The sequence below is a fragment of the Mus pahari genome, chromosome 7 (genome assembly GCF_900095145.1).
Source record: "Mus pahari chromosome 7, PAHARI_EIJ_v1.1, whole genome shotgun sequence".
In the NCBI taxonomy this organism is placed as follows: Eukaryota; Metazoa; Chordata; class Mammalia; order Rodentia; family Muridae; genus Mus; species Mus pahari.
Genome location: NC_034596.1, coordinates 3,860,097 through 3,871,976, shown reverse-complemented (window position 1 = coordinate 3,871,976; position 11,880 = coordinate 3,860,097). Strand labels below are relative to the sequence as shown.

The 11,880-nt window shown below is 43.5% G+C and overlaps 1 protein-coding gene across 4 annotated transcripts in view; it reads right to left on the bottom strand.

Moving 5' to 3' along the window:
- Itsn2 (intersectin 2) overlaps window positions 1-10,101 on the bottom strand; it is a 117,374-nt gene extending 107,273 nt beyond the window's left edge. For 2 of the 4 annotated variants that reach the window (XM_029541105.1, XM_029541106.1), the window contains exon 1: window positions 9,573-9,771. The gene's annotated coding sequence lies outside the window, so the exon portion shown is untranslated. Of the gene's footprint in view, window positions 1-9,572; window positions 9,798-9,881 lie in introns of those variants that run through there. The other 2 variants (XM_029541104.1, XM_021202787.2) reach the window with 2 other exon arrangements.
- Window positions 10,102-11,880: the final 1,779 nt, after the last annotated feature.

Sequence of the window (11,880 nt, the reverse complement as noted above, 5' to 3'; positions counted from 1 at the left end):
GCAGAGGCAGAGGCAGAGGCAGAGGCAGAGGCAGAGGCAGAGGCAGAGGCAGAGGCAGAGGCAGATGGATCTCTGTGGGTTCGAGGCCAGCCTTGAGTTCCTGCAGAGCCAAGGCTACACACAGAGAAGCCCTGACTTGAAAAATCAAAAATCTACCTTTTGGGGGATGGGAAAGGGATACAGGTTTTCTTATTTAGCCTTGACTGTCTGTCTGTCCTAGAACTTGCTGTGTAGACCAGACTGGCCTCAAACCTATAAAGATCCACCTGCTTCTGCTTCCCAAGTACTGGGATTAAACTTGTATACCACCATACCCAGCAAATCTCTACTTTTTAAAGAAAAGAAAATGCAGGCTTAATGAAACTGTTACACTTACAAAGCTAACCGCCTAAATCCTAAATAACAAAATCTGTGTTCTCAATTTTAACTGCTGGGCACACACACTAACACATACATACAGGCATGCACACAAGCCCATGGAATGAACTCTAAAAATGACCGTTACTAGGAGATTGTCTTGGAATATACTTTTTATCTTACTAAGTTTCTGCATTTGGCATGTACTACTTTCATAAAGAAAAAGATATTGGCCAGGTATTGTGATGCAGGCCTGGAATGCAAGCATTTGAAAGGCAATTCAAGGTTAGCCTGATCTGTACGACAAGTTCTTGGTCTGTCACAAAAAACCAAAAATGAAAACAACAACAAAACTAAGCTACCTACTGAGAAGTAAAGTTAAATTTAAGAAGTTTAAAAGGGGGCTGGAGAGATGGCTCAGCCGTTAAGAGCATCGACTGCTCTTCTGAAGGTCCTGAGTTCAAATCTCGGCAACCACATGGTGGCTCACAACCATCCGTAACAAGATCTGACTCCCTCTTCTGGAATGTCTGAAGACAGCTACAGTGTACTTATATAGAATAAATAAATAAATCTTTTTTTTAAAAAAGTTTTAAAACTTGGAAAAGTATTTCTATCAAATGATACAAGCTATATTGTTAATATAAAGATAGTACTTTCCACCCTCTTTCCAGACCAGCCACTGGTATATCTCAAAATTAAGCTAGTAAGTTAAGAGTAGAATGCCTCTTACTCCAGATAGCAAAAGAGACATCAGAAGCATAATCAAGGAGGTGAGAAAGAGCTGAGGCCTGTGCAAAAGCACTGACTTAGGGAACCGGACAAGAGGCTCCAAAGACAAGAGCGCAGGGATTTTCTCTGGGGCTTTTGACAAAGGCTTTGAGTTCACCAAACTTCCCTTCAGAGTCTTAGCAAGATGTCAGGACTCTCCAGTTCTTCAGTATGTTAGTAAAAGGTCTAAGTCAGAAGATAAATAGACCCATGTTCTATAAGACTCAATATTCTGAACACTATAAGAAAGTATACTGGAGTATACTGGGTCAGTTGGCTGGAGCAGTATGTGCTTGCGATTCCAGCTACTAGGAAGGTGTCAAGACGGGTGGGGCTGGGGGGAACTGGTAGCCAGGAGTTTGAAAAAAACCTGAGCGACACGGTAAGACCCTTTCTAAAAGCAAACAGAACAAAAGAAAAACAAACAACAACAACCCCTACAAAACCAAAACAGAAAAACCCCTACACCCATACCCACAAACACATATTGGGGCAAACAGGGCCTTACTCCTTAAGCTTTCCCTGAAGCAAGATTAGTAATACTCAAAACCATTCTCAACACTCACTGCACACACAACGGCAATCACCATTTGTGTTTTCCCTCAGGTTTAGTCTCTGGTCTTCTGCTCTTCCCCCCACTAGCTCTCAGAAGTTCATTTCTACCTAGGAGGTGTGCTGCTATTAACTCCCTTGACAGTGTCTTTTTTTTAAAGCGGGTCTCCTGTATGGCCCTGCTGGCCTTGAACTTGTAGAGATCCACCTGCCTCCCAAGTGCTGGGCTTCTTTTGTGTTTGACTGGGGGGTAGGGGAGGCATATATGTGTGTGTCTCTGTGTGCACAAGTACTTAGCTTTTGTGGGTGTTGGAGATTCAAGCTTGTGCAGCAAGTCCTTCATCAACCAGGCCATCCCCTGGCCGTTCACTTTTTGGCACCGCCCAGAATCACCATGAGAACTTTTAATTCAAGTCAGTGTTTTTGCCCAGTCATTAAATGTATAAGAAAAGGGAGTGGAACAGAAAAATGCACCAAAACTTAGAATTCCATGTAAGTGCTGTGGGGGTGAAAAACACATGAGTAGAGCTCACTTTGCCTTGAGAAACTAGAACATTATTAGATGAGTAATCTCAGAGGAAATGACTTCTAAATTGAGTAACGAATACTAAACAATAGGTTTCAGACAGCAGTTACTGGGTACAGGGTGATTTTTTAGGACTGAGAACAGAAATAGGCAAAAGCACAGAGGAAAAATCTAGATTTTAAAAGATGATGTCAAGACACACACGTTTAAGCCTGGCACTTGAGGCAGGTGGATCTCTGCAAGGTCAAGGCCAGCAGGGCTACACATGAGACCCTGCCTCAAAATAAAGACACTGTTAAAGGAACTAATAGCAGCACTACCTCCTACAGGATGCTGCAAGAATCAAATGAGTTATTAAATGAAGGACATTTAGCATATACAACGTATATGTACTTGAGAAATGCTATAGAGACATTAAATACCATTATTATTTTTCTTAAATCCATAAACAAACCTAAAAAACAAACTTAGAAGAATGTATAACTACATGGAAGATATACTATACTTAACGTACAAAGAATTCTTTTTAAAAAATATTTATTTATTATATGTAAGTACACTGTTGCTGTCTTCAGACACTCCAGAAGAGGGCGGCAGATTTCATTACAGATGGTTGTGAGCCACCATGTGGCTGCTGGGATTTGAACTCAGGACCTTTGGAAGAGCAGTCAGTGCTCTTAACCACTGAGCCATCTCTCCAGCCAAAGAATTCTTAAGAACAATCGAAAGGGATGGTAATGCGGCTGAGTTGGTAGCATGACTGCACCATGCACCAAGCTTCAGGCTGGTTCCCTAACACCCCATAGAGCAGGGGCAGCGGCAGATGCCTGCAGTGCCAGTGCTCAGGAGGTGGAGGCAGGGGGGCAGGAGTCTCACTCAACTCTTCTACCCTTAGCTATACAGTACATTTGAGGCCAGCCACGGCTATATGAAACTCTGTCAACAGACTGAGGCAGGTGGGGGGAGGGGGGGAGAGGGAGGGAGGGAAGAGAAGACAGGAAAGAAAGGAACAAAAGAACAAAACAAAACAAAAAACCAAAACAACTACAAAACAAAACAAAGTCAATGTGCCAATAAAATAGGAAAGAAGCAGAAGTTAACATTCTTCAAGAAAAATGGAAAAAGAATGATCTGATACCAACAATTAGAAGTAGAAAAGTAGTTTTAATAAGTTAGCATATTTTTAAAAGGCTCTCAAGGATGTTAGGAAATAAGACAGGTTTCATTCACATGTGGATACTAATGAATTTTGCTATAAGGTAATCTGATACTATGTTTACATGAGCATTACGAAGTATCCTTAGCTCTTCTCTCTCTGTACATGCTCCCTTTCTCTTTCTCTCTCCCTCCCCTATCCCGCTTTCCCCAGGCGACTTCTCTGGCCTTTGGATCCAGGGAACTTGCCCACCAGAGAGCAGCTTCCCAATGAGCCTGCCTTTAATATAACCTAAAAAAAGTCGTGTCGATCCCTTTTGATCCAATGTCTACCACTTGAAATCAATCTATCCTGGGGAAATGCTCATCATCATAAACACAAATACAGGTACAGGGATGCGAGCTACAGCATGACATTAAAGAAAGGTTACAGACTACCTTAATCTACAGAAGCGATATAAGATAGTGATTATAAGCAGATGATCAAAGTCAAATTTATACCCTAGGTCTCTCACTTACTGGTTGGGTGACTCTGAGGAAATTATTATACTTGCTCAAATTCTTCAACTATAAAGTTCTGATAAAGAGGCTAAAGACATGCCGGGCATGGTGGCACACGCCTTTAATCCCAGCACTCGGGAGGCAGAGGCAGGCGGATTTCTGAGTTCAAGGCCAGCCTGGTCTACAAAGTGAGTTCCAGGACAGCCAGGGCTATACAAAGAAACCCTGTCTTGAAAAACCAAAAAAAAAAAAAAGAGGCTAAAGACTAAATGAATTTATGTAAAGTATCTGCAAAATAACTAAGATACAACTACTGCTCTACAAATGTTAGACATTATTACTAATATTCAGCAGTAAGCGCATATTATTCACCAATAAAAGTGTACTGAGAATAAGTACATAGTAAAAATAGAGTCAGGTTTTAATAAATATTAGTAAGCTAAGAAGAAAAAAAAAATCACAGAACAGGAACTGAGCATGTACTTCAATGGGAAAGTACTTGCCTAACATGCTCAGGGTAGCACAGAAAAAACAAAAACCATTAACTTATAACAATATAGCAGGTGCATTATCTGTAGAGGCAATGTTTTAGGAGGAGCTCTATCAAAACATGAGCAACGGCTATTTCAAAAAAGTATCATGTTCTTTGTATTTCCGTATAATGTCCCAATTTTCTACACAGAACATTTATTATTCATAATAATAAATAGTACACATAAAAAGTCAATAAAATTTTAAACCAAACAATATAGTACTTTTAGGAAAAATCAAATTAAGTGCCCACTCTAAACAATTTGGCAAATTTCTGCTTTAAGCATACATTGTGTCAGAGAAGGTTTTTTTTTGTTTGTTTGGTTTTTGGTTTTTTGGTTTTTCGAGACAGGGTTTCTCTGTGTAGCCTTGGCTGTCCTGGAACTCACTCTGTAGACCAGGCTGGCCTCGAACTCAGAAATCTGCCTGCCTCTGCCTCCCGAGTGCTGGGATTAAAGGCATGCGCCACCATGCCCGGCCAGAGAAGGTTTTTAAATAATTTCAATAATAAGAAATATCAAGAGGTCTGCTAGGTACCATACAATAATAATAACAATAATAATTAAACCATCTTAAATATGGTATCCTAAAATATGAATAACTTACTTATTAAGGCTACTATGTATTTAGTGTAAATGCACACTATGGATTTTTAGGGGGGATGGGTGTTGGAGTTTCTTGATAATTTTGAAGATAGCAAATTTACTTCTTCCAATTACTCCATACACATACACACCCATATTTTCTGTCTTAATTTTCTCCATAGTACTTGGTAATTTCTAAGTTCAAGATATTTTATTGTCTTTATTCTCTTTTCCTGAATTTGAGTGCCCCTATGGCAAGACAGGGTTGTGTATTTTATTCACTGGTTATATAAGTAATATATTAGACATTTCTTGCAAGAAATCATGCAATATTTATGAAATGAAACAAAAGAATGAACTCTATGCTATGAATTATGAGTAACTTCTTTTGTCCTTAACTTTCAAAGACAGAAGACAGAGGCTGGGAATAAAGAAAAGAAAGCTGATGTGGAATGTGGAGATGACAAAGATAAAGAACAGCTGCAGTGGTGAAGAGATGATCTGAGAGTGATGCAAGAGTGAGCTGCAATATCAGGTCCTTAGCATGCTAAATAAACTCAAAAGATCAGGTTCAGGGGACTACTACCAGAAAAGACTTACAGCTGCCCAGATCTAATCCAGAGGTTCTTTCAATCTCAACCATCCCACACTACTCAGTTCTGGGAACCTGTGCAACCCTGTAGGAATCAGTATGTTAGAAGGTGTTAGTGAGTCTTAGGTCAGAATCACTGGGATGAAGATGGGAGGGCGAGAAAAGCTCAATACGGGTAGGCTCCACAGCAATGGAAAACCTAAAAGGGGAGAAATTTTCCCTTCTACCACTTGGGTTTTCAGATACTAATAAAAATGGTTTAAAGAAGTAATACTGCTTTGTATTCCTAAGTGATCCACACCATTCTTGGCAAATATGATATTAATACTGAAGGTTAACTTGACAAAACCTACAACAACCTAGGAGGAAAGCCTTTGGACATGCTTATGCAGGATTATCTAGATTGGGTTAACTGAAGTGAAGACTCACCCTGAATGTGGACGTCACACAAAGGCAGCAGCTAGGAGAGCACAGGATCCATCTCTGCTTCCTGACTACAGATGCGTTGTGACTGACACCTGTCTCATTCTCTTGCTGTGTTGGACTGTACCCTCAAACCATGTGTCAAAATGTTCCTCAAGTTGCTTCTTGTCAAAGATTTTATCACACAAACAAGAAAAGTAACTAACGGGAAATTGTCACTAATCTTTGAGGTAATTACCTATAATCCCTAAGGATTATTTCATGAATACTAAAAAGCAATGCCCCAAATGTTACATAAATTACAAAATGTATTAACTTGTCCTACCCGGTTCTTATATTAAAGCAGTCATTTTACAAATGCACAAAAACATATTAAATGGAAGACTAAGAAAGGAGGACAGAGAACACGGAAAGAAAATGGCAAAGCAAAGGCTGCTCCTGTATTAATGACCAGTACAAAAGTCTTGTCTATTTAGATCTCTCACATCTGTTCTCGCTCAACGCTAGCCTCTTCCAAGTTAAGTCCACTTCGCGCTGCAAAGAATTTGACTATCTGAACCCAAGGCACTGGAGTGATGACCCTACGTAGTAGGGATGAAAGGGGCCACAGGGGAAGACTCTTGGTCTGAACTAAAGGTCAGACCTTATGGTCCATTTTTCAGCTTTCTCATATGGCTCATTTTGATGTTGATTAAAAACTGAACTCCAAAAGAAAAAGCTATTTTCTACAGTAATTAGAATAGATCACAAACCTAAGAGAGACAGCAACACAGAGAAGACAGACTAATTAGCTTGAGATTGCTCACTGAAGGAAGCGGGCTGGAATGACAGCAGGTCCCATTTACTGGGCACTTATACTAGGCACAGTCACTAAGCACGGTACGTTACATACAACACTATGAAATGGGGACTATCATTATCCCTGTTTTAATGATGAAGAAGAAACAGAAATTGGAGAATCAAAGAAACTTGCTTAAGGTCATACAACTATTTGGAGCTGGAGCCGAGGTAGGAGAGTGGCTTTTATCCAACAGAGTTGTAAATATGTACTCAATTCTTATTAAACCAGACCTCTCCTCAAATGACTATGCATTGACAATGAAAAGGATTCAGAAAATATAAGACAGGTGGTTAAATACAACAAATTAAGTGTCTTCCATCTGGTAGTAGCTCCCTGACTGTCCGCCATAATAACAGTACAGTATATAATAGTTATATACTGTAATCACAGTACAGTATATAACAGAGTTATTCAGTGCCTTGATATGGCTATACAGTATATAACGTTATTCAGTGTCTTGATATGGCTGTACAGTATATAACAACGCTATTTAGTGTCTTCATATGGCTGTGAAACTGCCCTTTAATTGAACCTCTCAGAACACTGCAAATGAAATACATTGCACTCTTAGAGTTATGAAAATATATTATTTCTCGGTCTATTCACTGTCCTATTTCTGTTCAGTTTCCTCCCCCAATTTCCTCTGTGCCTCATATCCTTTAAGCCCCATTCAGTTCCTCTTTCTCAAGAACACCTACATGCACACTTTACCCCAGAGGATTTGTCAGTGTGCAACCACTGTAAGATGGTACAAACTTAACAAAAAAGAGCCAAGTATAAATACATTTTTAGATGTATGTTCAGCTTTAGATCTATGCAACTGCAGAAAGAGCTTAGGCGCTGAAGTTAAAGGAATTCTGAACTGAAACAAGACACTTGTACTTACTTACTAGCTCTGAGACCTAGAGCAGTCAGTTAAAAGCTAACATTTTACTTCTCTATCTGATGGGAGGACATTACTTACAAGGCCTTCATGTGCTTTAAATACGTATATAAAACACTGAGCATATTTAAATATAATATTAGTAAGTGCTCTATAAATGACCACCATGGGAGATACATTGTGATACTAAAGGAAGTTTAGTGGGTGATGCACAATATATATTTTTTTATCAGAAGGATGGAACTCTGTGAAACTCTGTATTGAAGATGAATCAAAACTAAATATCTTGAGATTTCATGCCCCTGGTGGCAGACATCATGCTGAGAATATGTAAAATGGTCGTTTTACTCCTTAACACACACACACACACACACACACACACCCCTCTAAAAATTCTAAGATTATATAATGTCCACTTTGTACAGGATAAAATGACCAAAATAAAGAAAATCTTGAAAACTTCTCTAAGTTTGGACAAAGGGTGTGTGTTACTCTGTTTTTGTAAAAATGCATTTTTAAAGTACAAATCCAATCCCCTGAACGTACATAATACATCTCGTCACACTCAGGAGATATCAGGATTTGAGCCTTTACATGTGTTGAACAATGACATTTTTTTTAACTGCGTTAAACGATTATCAGTATTACTTGGAACGGCAGCAACACATCGGTCATAGGAATAATCACCAACGTAAAGGCAAGCACACGACTGAATTTTGCAAGCCTCCCATCAACTTGTATAAATGTTGTAGGCAATATTTCTAGATTGCTTTTTAGGTTTAGCACTGGCTGACAATACAGAAAACTGTCAAAGGGAAGTTAGCAATTTCTCAGAGTCTTAAGCACCTAGCTTGGCCTCCAGTCTGTACTACCTCAACTAAGCTAACAACACAAAATTCCAAGTGTCACCTTGCGTCCCCTGAGTAAGTAGGAAACGCCGTGAAACAGACAAGAAGCACGTAGTAAAGCTGTAATTTCTGTGTCAACTTGAATTCCTACTGTAAAGTAGCTGGGTCTATCCAAAATGTTCCTATTTGTTATGAATCCAAGTTTCAAATGAGTGTATTTGCCACGGGCAATCACTGAATAACACAGAGCGTGGCCAATACATGCAAACAGTGTCTTTCTGCAGAATGAACCGTGCAGCCTCAGTTTACCTATTCACGATGCACTTGCAGACGCCTCTTCTCCCTTAAATAAGCAATGAACTTTACTCTGACTACAGACTCCTCGCTGTGCTTCCTATATGTACCCTGGAAGTGCATAATGCAGAAGTCAGCGCTTAACATTTCTCAACTTTAGCTGTTCTAACGCGAGCACTGGACGCCAAGCATCCGCCCACTGTCCTCCCGTGACTCCGGCTACTTTGACGCACCGGGATGCGGCTCACCTGACACTCTGCAGCAACCCTGACCAAGGAGGAAAAAGAAAGAAAAGAAAAGAAAAATCAACTAAGCCAAAATAAAATGGGTCCCCAAGGCAACGCGCACGCAGCCCAGATGCCCCTAAGGAAAGCTGGGAACCGGGTCGCCACCAGCACTAGGCGGAAGCCGTCACCTGCCGAGCGAGGCCGCGGCAAGGGGCCCCGGCTTCCCGGCCTCCGAGAGGAGCGGCCCGCCGGCCCCGCGGCGGAGGCAGAGGCAGAGGCAGGAACCCCGGGGCGGGAGGTTTCCGCCCGGCGCGGCCGTCCTCGGCCGGGGCCTAGGGCGGGGGCCGCACGCGCTTCCGAGGACTGAAGCCGGCGGCGCGCGGCGCGCAGCCCCCTCTGCCCGGCCCGTGGGTCCCCGGCGGCGGCGGCAGCGGCGGCCGCACCTGCCCCGCGCCCCTCGGCCGCGCTGCCGGGCGGCTTCACCCACCTGGCGCCTCGCGCGCGTCCCGGCGCGACCCCGCGCGCTCCTCCGCACCGGCGCGCGGGCGCGGCCAGGCTCCGGGAAGACCCTGCCGTGCCGCGGCCGCCGCCGCCGGGTCAGTCGTCAGGCCGGCCGCAGCGAACCTGTTGCGCAGCCTGTCACGGCTGCTGGGCTCTCCGCCGGCGCCGCCTCAGCCCCACAACAACATGGCGGCCGCGGCCTCCGCAGGAAGCCGGGGGGCGGGGAGGCGAGCGACGGGCGGGCGGGCGGGCAGGGACGACCCGCCCGCCTAGCCGCGGGGCACCGACTCCTCACCGTGGGGAGCGTGACACTGCGTGGCGCTCCTCCTCGCCCCCGGAACCGTGGAAGGCGTGGGCCGAAGTGCTTCTCCTCCCGCCGGGTCCCGAAGCTCCGCGGCTGACAGCCCTTCCAGGAGCTGCCAAGACCCACCTGGCTCCTCCTCTTTGAGGTGACTTGCCGGAGACTGGGTGGGACATTTCCTGCCACACTGGACCCTGAGGTTTTGGCAAGGGCCAAAAGATGTCCAGGACAACCCCGTTGGACCACACATGGAACTTGCTCTCTCTCACTCTGGAACCTTCTTATTTATTCACTGAAGGCCTCTTCGTTAATATGTGAGCAAGCCTTTCCTGAGAATGGGGGAGTTAGAGGTGCGAAGGAGTTGCCTCCACCTTTGCTGCAGATCCTTCTACAAGGACTCCCCTTAAAGGATTTTACCACACCCAAGAGTTCATATTCTCTCTCTCTCTCTCTCTCTCTCTCTCTCTCTCTCTCTCTCTCTCTCTCTCTCTCTCAATGTGTGTGTGTGTGTGTGTGTGTGTGTGTGTGAGAGAGAGAGAGAGAGAGAGAGAGAGAGAGAGAGAGAGAGAGCGCTCATGACAGACAGGAAGACAAGGTTGGGATGAGGAAATGATGGTTCCTAATAGGCAAAATGGGAGTCTAAGATTCAAGATTTCCATGGAAAACCTAAACTGGTGCATGCCTGTAATCCCTGCATTCAAGAGAAAGAGTCGCATCAGTCTGACTGGTGAGAAGGATTGTGAATTTGAGGTCAGTCTAGGCTATATATAAATTATTTTTTTAAAAATCTCATAAATAACTGGATATTTTTCGAACATTAGCATCCCTGTAATTTCAGTTGAAATGTGAGAGATCTGTGTAGATCAGATGACCCCAGGCCTCGCTGACCCCTGCTGGGGCTGATGCAGATGGAAAGTCTGACTTCAGAGGGATTGCTGAGACAACTGAACTGGACAACCAACTCTTAGGAGGAATTTAGCAAACACTGATGGTGATAAACAGGCTTTTCTTGCTCTCACAGTGTTTTCTTAACTCTTCGATTAGCACTTGACCAAGACCTGACAGACAGGTCCTGAGCTTTGGTGGCACAGACACCTGTCTGCTTGGTATCAGTTTAGGAGGTCCCTTACTTCCTGGAGACCAGTTAATACTTCTCTGCCTACAGACAAGCCACTAGGGTTAAGAAAAGCACTCGAGCACCATTTCCATCCCAGTGCTCCCTTCCTGTGCCCACATGCAAGGGTCTACACCTGAGAATCTTCTCACGTAAAACTGATTTTAATTACTTCTGGGTAGATAGTTAATCTCCACTTCCCTCCCATCACTGACAAGTGCCACTTGCATTTTGGTGTTCTGGACCTGGTAACATTCACCTTGTCCTCTTTCTGTTGAAGAAGTTGCTAGATCCTTAAGAGGAGGGTGGTGGGGTGGGGCGGAGGTGCATTTAAAGGCCTCCCTTGAAGAAAATACAAGGCTATCAGAAATTGGAGTTCTGTATGTCTGCCTGCAGTACTCCAAACACTAAGTCAACAGCTTGGGATTTTTTTGTGTGTGTTTTGGGGTTTTTTTTTGGGGGGGGGGTTAGTAGGGAGGAGGAGGAGGGTCTCTCTGTGTAGCCTTGGCTGTCTTAGAACTCTCTCTGTAGACCAGGCTGGCCTCAAAGTCACAGAGATCTGCCTGCCTCTGTCTCCCGAGTGCTGATGATTCAGGTTTCTATTCAGAGCTTTAGATCAGTCTGTCCTGTCACAATGTAGTGTGTGAGGACCTCCTCTAGCCTAGCTTCTCTTACCTATACATATGTGATTCTGGGATACAGCTGGACTTAAAGGGTGGATATATGTAATGAGGGAAGAAAAGAAATGAAGGATTCTCAGATTCTCGGGCAGGCCTTGCTAACAGTAGTTCTTTCAGTTCAGCAAGCTAAATGGAATTTGGGAGGCTGGCAAACACAGAGGCAACCCAAGAAATGTTCTTGCTGCCTCTAGATCTTTCT